Here is an 8,875-nt window from a genome sequence, read left to right as displayed (position 1 = left end):
ACAATGGCATGAAGTTTTTCAGTCATATTATCCACAATCATCTAGATTCAATTCTAAGTTTTCTTTGTATCATTGCTCACTGTTTTTTATAGATTGCATCTTCCTTTTTCTTGAATTCCCCTTCTGATTCATTTTGTTTATTTGGTCGGAGTATTTCATGAGTAAGATCCTCTTCAGAAACGGCACGTGAAGGTGCACCATACTTTCTTCCCTTCCCTCCCACAGGAAAAACAGAATTCTGGGACCTCGGATAGACTGTTCTGTCTTCTGCCATTTGGTCTTCAAGAGACACTCCTGAGCCAGCCGGACACACAGTTTAAACAATTTTCCCTTTATCTTTGGAATTCTAAGTGTCTTTTTAGATAATTTCACCCTGCATTTGGGGAGCATTTGTTTTGTGTGTGTGAGGAAGATCAGCCCTGAGCTAACATCCATGCTAATCCTCTTTTTGCTGAGGAAGACGAACTCTGAGCTAACATCTATTGCCCATCCTCCTCCTTTCCCCACCCCCCAAAGCCCCAGTAGGTAGTTGTATGTCATAGTTGCACATCCTTCTAGTTGCTGTATGTGGGACGCGGCCCGGGATCCGAACCTGGGCCGCCAGCAGCGGAGCGCGCGCACTTAACCGCTAAGCCACGGGCCAGCCCTTGGGGAGCATTTTTGACCCAACATTCTTCAGCTCAAAGAAAACTTCTTGTTTCTTCCATCATCGCTTCTCCCCCACCATTTCCATTCTCCCTCCCTGGAACCTGACGTGATGTGAAAGGAGAGATCTCCTGGATTTCCCTTCATCATAAATAGCGCTTTTCATGGTTGTCGCCTCTTTGTCTGTCTGCTCTGGGGGTGCAGCAATTCCTTAAACCACATCGAGCTGCTAGTTCGTCACATCAGATTTGAGCTCTGTCCCTTCTGCCATTTACTGCTTCCACTGAGTTTTTCTTTTATTCTCAAAAATTATGTTTTTATCGCCAAGAATTCTTTTCTGAGCTCCAATTGTCCATTTTTTTTAACAGTAAAAGCTCTTATTTCCTTCATCTAATAGCTTCTGAAATTTCCCTGAGGAAAAAAATTTTAGAATTATATTTTAAGTCTTCCACTGCCCTCCCAGCACAGTGACCCTCCTTAAGCTGCTGATTCTCCTCACGTGTCTGGGAATTTCTCATGATCTGCACATATTTATAAGTAAAAGCTAAGAGTGATGGATTTGGTAGCTAGTGTGGGCTTTCTCTGTCACCAGGTTAGCAGGAATCTTTGGGAGAGAGTCAAGAGAACAGAATTGGGCGCCGGAGTCAGCAGACATGCTTCCGCTTGGGGATGGTGCAGAGGCAGGATCGGGGGGCAGGTGGGCAAGGGCTAAGAACCAGCTCGCAGGGTGTGGCTGCCATTTGAGCCAGATGGGTGTCTATGGACCCTTAGTCTGCAGGCAGAGGCTGATAGTCACCCTGTGTGTGACAGTTTGGTGGAATTTCTGAGATTTTAATGAATTCTACCACAACTGCTCCAGGTTCGCCCACCTACCCTTCCAGCCTCTTTCTGCTGGTGGGATTTTAGTGGTGTCTCCCAGGGGTCAAGGAAAAGGCAGGGAAGCTCATGGCAGAGGCTGGCCATGCTTGGGTATTCACTGCTGCCCGGAGCCCTCGTCCCTACCTTTTTTATAATGGCATCCTAAAAGATGCCCTGCCCTCTCCCCTCTGGGTCCCTGCTATCTGCTAAGGGTCTTGCCAGACCAGATGTCCCGCATCACTCAGCAGGCAGCCCACGGGGGTAACATGAGGTCAAATGCCACGGTTGGCTGCTTTATGTGTAGGGAGGGCCCTGCCTGGTCTATATGTCATTTGAGGTCCTTTGCCTTCCCATCCCCCTATCCCATCCCCACCTAGATGACCCACTAGGGGCTGCTGCACCCTGAGTTTGGGGCGGAGGGGTGTGAGGAGGAGGTTCTGTGCCCTGAGCTTGAAGGAGAGGATGGTTTCTGGGGCCACACTGCTTCTCTCTCCCATGGGAGATGAATCTGATCTGATTTCAACCGGACCAGCCAGGGGCTTTGAGACTCTGCTGGGCACAGAAATCTCCTGGGAGGCGGTGGGCCAGTGCAGATCCCCAGCTGTCCCCCACTGCAGGCTGACTTGCATTTTCTCCTGCCCTCTCTTCCCTATTTTTTCTCCTTCACACCCTCCCTTCTTCACTCTCTTACTTTTTTCCTCCAACAAACTCATAAATCCACACAAAGGACAGGCCCATTCTCTAAATGGCCCCTGTCAAAACAGACGTTTTTGCAGGTGCTAGCTTGAAATTTGTCTTCCTCCAGACTTCTACCAGAAAAGGGAAGCGATTGAGACTTTCAGAAGGTGACCAAAATATATACAGCACATTAAGAAGACGTTTGTGCAGCCGAATGAGTCGGTCTGCAGCCGGCACCTCACATCTGATTTCCCCACTCATGGACTCTGCCTGCATTGGCACGAATATTAATTAATTATGATGATGCAAAAGTCACAGAATGAGAGAGATCTGTGAACTCCAGAAGGATGCTAACTATGCTAAAGAGGATCCCACTCTCTCATCTGTGAGATCATAACCAAACGACTCCCCATCTCTAGAAGGAGAAGCTGTTCCTAGTGCAATGGGAAGGTGGAAAAGCCCAGTTACAGAGTGAGAAAGAGGCTTCAGACCAAGCCCTAGAAACAAGTAATAAGGAAGGACTACAGTGGATACAGACACCCCAAAATCCCAGTCAACATAGCCAAGGGGTTAAGTCTTAAAATCCAGGACAACATTTTCAGGGGCGGAAAACTAGTATTTATCGCGCGACTGCTACATAAATACTTCCACATGAGTTGCCCTATTTCACCAACTCTAATCATGGTAAGATATGCGTCTCAGCAGAAAGAACCATTACCTCATGTACCACTAAGAAGAAAAATGCTACCATTAAACTATGACATGATAATGATACTTTCTTACCACTTAAGATTTTTGTTTTATATCTGTGAAAAGAGGTTTTTAACCCAATTTGACGTTCCAGTATAAGTGAAATAAACTGGTAAGTTATTCCTAAAATTTTCACACTCCCCAACTCTTCGAATGATTTTTGGACTCAGAGTCATCAATATCCATGCTTTTCCATACAATATCATCCTCTGTGCCATTAAAGTAAGATGATAGAGTTTCCTATGAGTGGTGTATTAGATTCTTGTTGCTGCTGTAACAAATTACTACAAACTTAGTGGCTGAAAACACATGAATTTTATTTTCTTACACCTCTATAGTTTAGAGGTCTGACTCGGGTCTCACGGGGCTAAAATCAAGGTGCTGGCAGGGCTGCTTTCCTTTCTGGGGCTGTGGGGGAGAGGCAGTTCCCTTGCCTTCACAAGTTGCTCAGGTCACCTGCATTCCTTGGCTCGTGGCCCCTTCCTCCCTCTTCAAAGCCAGCAACATTGCATCTCTCTGACTGTTCTTCTATAATCATGGCTCCCTCTGACTTCAGCTGAGAAAGGCTCTCTGATTTTAAGGATGTACGTGATTAGATTGGGCCCACCCAGATAATCTGGGATAATCTCACCGTCTCAAGGGCCTTACTTAATCACATCTGCCAAGTCCCTTCTGCCATATAAGGAATCTTACTCACAAGTTCTTGGGATTTGGATGTGGCCATCTTTAGGAAACCATTATCCTGCCTAACACAAGTAGTTTCCTAGTGATGTCTCCAGGATACTCCCAGCCTGTCACCTTCTTGCAAGCATTTATGCTGGGCTTTCTTGACATTACCTGACAGCATCAACAGAAAGTTTTAGACAATCCTCAAGGCTCATACACCTTTCTCAAACGATCCTTAAATGGTTTGATAAGTGAAATGTCAAGGGGAGTGGTTTTCCATCACGGCATCAGGAGTAACACCAACGCACGGCCTCACAGGGTACTGCGTCTGTGTCCTGGCTTTGGAGAGGTTAAAGTGTGAACAAATAGAATCGAGGGACCATGGAATATAATTTAATCCTAACAAGGAGTCTGCTAAAGCAAGTAAATAAGCCACACTGATACACAACTTCAGGAGGTGCCCTTCATGCTGAGTCCAGGAGAACAGGCCCCTGGAGGTGGGCAGTAGACACACAAATAGGGAAACCAAGGCTCAGAGAGCAGAAGAAAGTTGCCTGGAGACACTCCACTGGTCTGAGGCAGAATCAGAAAAGCTGGTCCCAGGTCTCTGAGCTCAGAGCCTACGTGCCTTCCATTGGCTGTTACCTCTAAACTCATTGAAAGAGCAGGGTCGGTGCTAGACAGACACTTGGAAACCTATATGATTACAGCAGCCCCTCTCTAGGGAAAGCCCTGCCCAGGGGGCCCCGCTGATGTCATATAACACTGACGGGCCTTATTTATCCAACCAACGTGCTCCTGAAAGTGTACATGGCTTTTTGTAAGCAGGCACCTATATTAAATGCCTAAGCGCAAGTTAGTATTTAAAGGAAGTCTGAGGTGTATCCTTACTTCCCTCCATCCCAAAACATGCCTCATTAGTCATTTTAAGAAGGCAACACGGCTTAGAAAGAACATAGGCTTCGGCACTGACTGACCGAGTTTGAATTCAGTTCCTCATTGACTTGCTGTGATCTTAGGCAGACTGTCAACTCTCTGTGCCTCGGTGTTCTCCCCTGTGACATGGGCACATGATGCCTACCTGGGAGCGCAGAGGATAAGGGATAGAAGATGTGAAGCAATTAGCATCCAGGATGTGGTGGGAGCTCAGTGCTCCTGTCCCTCAATGTCCCTCTTAAATGGAGATATCTGCCATCCCTGTTCCACTATTTGAGGATTAAGATGAGGCAGGATTAGTGACATTGCTCTGAAAACTCACCAGCACTGGCACCATGCAAACAGAGGGAATTTTGATGCACACATGTTGTGAAGATTTAATCTCTCAACACTAAATGCTAACTTCTCCCTTAGCATTGCTGTGCCCATTGCTACCAGCCTCGTGGATTCTGGCAGTGGCCTCCCAACTGCTTTCCCGGTCTCCGGGCTCGCCACCCCCCAACTTTCCTCCCCCCCAGAAGCTGGAGTGGTGTTTCCAAAAAGGAAATGTATTTACGGTCTGTCTCCCACTAAACTGTGATTTCTGTTGGAAGGGGCTGTCTGGCGCTACTCGCCCACGTGGCTCCGGCTCTAACGTGGTACATGGCACAGAGGAGGGCTCAACATATGTCTGTTAAACGAGCAATGTGGATACTGTCTGTAGGGTCAACCTAGCCCGTTTCACCTTCTGTACGTTCCCCAAGCAGGTGTGCATCTGCAGGTTCTCTTCAGCTTGACCGTTCTGTGATCCTCAGAAAGGCCCCATCACAGCGGGTGGGCCCAGTGCTGTGGTGAAGAGCATAGGCTCTGAGATCAGACCCCAGAATCTGAATCCCATTCCCAGCTGTCAAGTATCGACTCTGTGCCTTGGTTTCTCATCTGTAAAATAGGAATAATAATGATGCCTGCTGATAGGGTTATTGTTAGGATTACACATTTCCCTGAGAACATTGACTGGCACATTCCCCCACCAACCCACATTATTTTGAAATAAATCTCATTTCATTTATAAACATTACAACACATGTCTCCACTAGATAAGAACTCTTACACACACACATTCCATACCATTATTATATCTAAAAATAGCACCAATAATTCCATAACATCATCCAACCAGTGTTGAAATTTCTCTAATTGTCTCATAAGTAATTTTTTCATTTTGTTCAAATTAGGATCCAAATAAGGTCTCTATATTGTAATTGACTGATAAGGGTCTTGGGACTCTTTTGATTTAGAGCAGGAGTTGACAAACTCTCTGTAAAGGGTTGGACAGCAAATATTTTATGTTTTGAGGGCCATATATTCTCTGTTGTAACTACTTAAGCAAATGGGCGTGGCTGTGTTTCAATAAAGCCTTATTTACAAAAACAGGCAGCAGGCCCGATTTGGCCCCCAGGATGTGGTTTGCCCACCCGTGATGTAGAGGCTTAGTCAGATTCAGGTTTGATTTTTTGGCAAGAACATTGCACAGGCATTATTGTGGACTTCCATCAGGAGGCACAGAACACTGGGTAGTCTCTCTGTTTTTGTGTGTGATGTTAGCAGCTGTGTATGCTCAATGCCCAGATCCAGTAACTCTTTAGAGCTGAGAAACCAGTGTCGAATGCGCCAAGGGGGGTGGGTAAGGATACAGATGGAGAAATGTCTACATGGCCTGTCAATTCCTGAGTGGAGCTTTGTAAGGTGAGGAGTGAGTCAAGGAGCAGGAAATTGAGATAAGGGGAGCGGGCAGCACTTTCAAGAAGTGAGGTTGGGGTCGGCCCTGTGGCGCAGCGGTTAAATGAGCGCACTCCGCTGCTGGCGGTCCGGGGTTCGGATCCCGGGCATGCACTGAGGCACCACTTGTCAAGCCATGCTGTGGCGGCGTCCCACATAAAGTGGAGGAAGATAGGCACAGATGTTAGGCCAGGGCCAATCTTCCTCAGCAAAAAAAGAGGAGGATTGGCATGGACATTAGCTCAGCGCTGATCTTCCTCACAAAAAAAAAAAAAAAAACAAAACAAAAGAAGTGAGGCTATAAGGGGAGGGAGACTTGGGGCAGAAACCTGCAGCAGGGTAGGATCAAGACAGGTTTTAAAATAGATGGGCCGGCCCTGTGGCTTAGCAGTTAGGTGCTCACACTCTGCTGCTGGCGGCCCGGGTTCGGATCCCGGGCATGCACCGATGCACCCCTTCTCCGACCGTGCTGGGGCCGTGTCCGACATACAGCAACTGGAAGGCTGTGCAACTATGACATACAACTATCTACTGGGGCTTTGGGGGAAAAAATAAATAAATAAATAAATAATTAAAAAAAAAAAAGACAGGTTTTAAAATAGAGAGAGAGAAGTGGGAGCTTAAAGCCTGTTTATAAGTTGCTGAGAAGGAGCCAGGGGGCAGGCAGAAAATGAAGCTACCAGAGAATGAAGAGACGGGTTGAAAAGCTTCCACTGGGCTGCAAGTGGCTGGTGTCTTCCTCTTGCGAAGTCTGGGAGGTGCTTCGATAGACAAAGAAAGGCGCTCTTTGACCTAGTCTGCAAAGCTAAGGACCATCTCCTATTTCGCCTTTTCCTCCCAGTTGATGACACAGTGCCTGATACGCAAGACTCCTTATATGTTGAAAATGACTTAAGACGCAAATATAGAAACCAAAGAAAGATGGTGGTCTGACCCTTTCGGGGGTCTTTTAGCTTAAAACAATTTTTATGATAATTCTAGAATGTTATTTGCCTTTTTCACAGTCATTCTCTCCTGCGTGTTGGGTAGAATTTTCCAGGGGCTTCCTGACAGACTGAATGCAGAGGCAGAGAGAGAATTCAGCTGCCTTCTATTAAGCCAGATAGAGATCTGCAAAAATGTAAAATAACATCATTCTTCTCACTAATTTTTTTGAAAATTATAGTTTTCATTAAAATGTTATTTGTGTTGCTGTGTAATGGGTTTATTATTGTCATTTTTAAATAAGTTATTACATATTGTTAAAATTTCTCAGTTTTATTTCCTAATTTGGTAACTATTGATTGATATGATTCACATAAATAAAAGCTCTTGGAGGTCCCCAGTGTTTAAGAGTGTAAAGGGGTCCTGAGACCAAAAAGTTTGCAAACTATTCATGTAAAAGGAACTCAGAGCTAGCAGCAAGAGCCAGTCAACACTGATGACAATCTTTCTGGCCAAGTACCACGTATTCCTGGAAGGAATCCCTGGTTATCTTCTTGGGCTGGAGGGTGAGACCCTTCCTTACCTTCTACTGTCCAGGAACTGCTAATGATGATGTCTGCTCTTTCCAAGGAAGCAGGGCCCATCTCACTGTAGGGTGTGGTTTCCCTGAGTGGACCAAGGAAGTGTGGGCTGAAAATGGAGGCTCTCACTGAGGCTGGAGGGAGCAGGAGGAAGAGGAAGGCGGAGAGAAGGAAGGGTGGAAGCTATGGGTGCAGTGAGTGAGAAAGGGCCAGTCTGAAGAGAATGTGGGGGTGCTATCGGCAAGCGAGGGGTTCACCTTCTCCTCCCTCCCCATCTGCATTGCTCACCAATACCAGGGGAAGTGGCTTCTTTCTTGAAGAAGTTCTTTAAGGATGATATAAAAGAAAAACGATGCTACCCCATCAGAGGATGGCCACATATGATTTCAATTAAAACACCGGGAAGGTAAAACTATTGTTTCCCAAATCCAGCCAGCACCATAGCTCTGAGTAGGGATCAAGCACTCTAAAACCATTCATAAAAATAGAGACAACCAAGGGGACAGTCAGATGCTGTCACTTCAGCCTGCATTATTTTCTGATGAGACAGCTCTGCCATCCACTAAAACTGCACAAGCTCCTCTGCAACTAGATCTTAATTCATCTGTTTACCCACAAACTTAAACTAGCCCTCTTAAAATGAAAAGCTCATAAATGCTCCAACTAGATGGAGTTAGGAGTTTCATGAAGGACAAACTTTCATTAGACTTGACTTTTTAAAATTTCCCTTGTGGTTTTTAATTATTAGAGAGAGCAAACATCTTTAATGTTGAACTTATAAGTCACGTAGCCCCTATGTCAATGTCCTTAATAAATTCTGTATGCTTTTTACAAGGTTACATTCTTCTGGGAGCTGTCTGAATGTCTTTTTGAACCCCTCAAGACTGGACATTGAGGAGTATAAATAATCATTTTTTAAAAATTACACTTCCTCTACAACCTTGAATTTGAGTGTGAATATAGGAATGTAATAGCTCTGGAATAACTATGCAGATTTATGGGGAATATCAATTTAGATTATACCACAGGATCCAGCTTGGCTTTCTTTGTGCGCCTGAGGATTTGTTAAAGTTGGGACA

At 45.5% G+C, this 8,875-nt stretch overlaps 1 long non-coding RNA gene across 1 annotated transcript; it reads right to left on the bottom strand.

The window, feature by feature from the left end:
- Positions 1–503: 503 nt before the first annotated feature.
- Positions 504–8,511, bottom strand: LOC147913398 (uncharacterized). The gene is made up of 3 exons (XR_015548706.1): positions 7,799–8,511; positions 5,258–5,451; positions 504–1,056 (listed from the first exon to the last, which is right to left on the bottom strand). It is a non-coding gene; the product is annotated as an uncharacterized LOC147913398 (long non-coding RNA).
- Between the last annotated feature and the right edge of the window lie 364 nt (positions 8,512–8,875).

The sequence above is a fragment of the Ceratotherium simum genome, chromosome 27 (genome assembly GCF_057802395.1).
Source record: "Ceratotherium simum simum isolate JZ-2026a chromosome 27, ASM5780239v1, whole genome shotgun sequence".
Lineage (NCBI taxonomy): Eukaryota > Metazoa > Chordata > Mammalia > Perissodactyla > Rhinocerotidae > Ceratotherium > Ceratotherium simum.
This window is presented reverse-complemented; position numbering and strand designations above follow the sequence as displayed.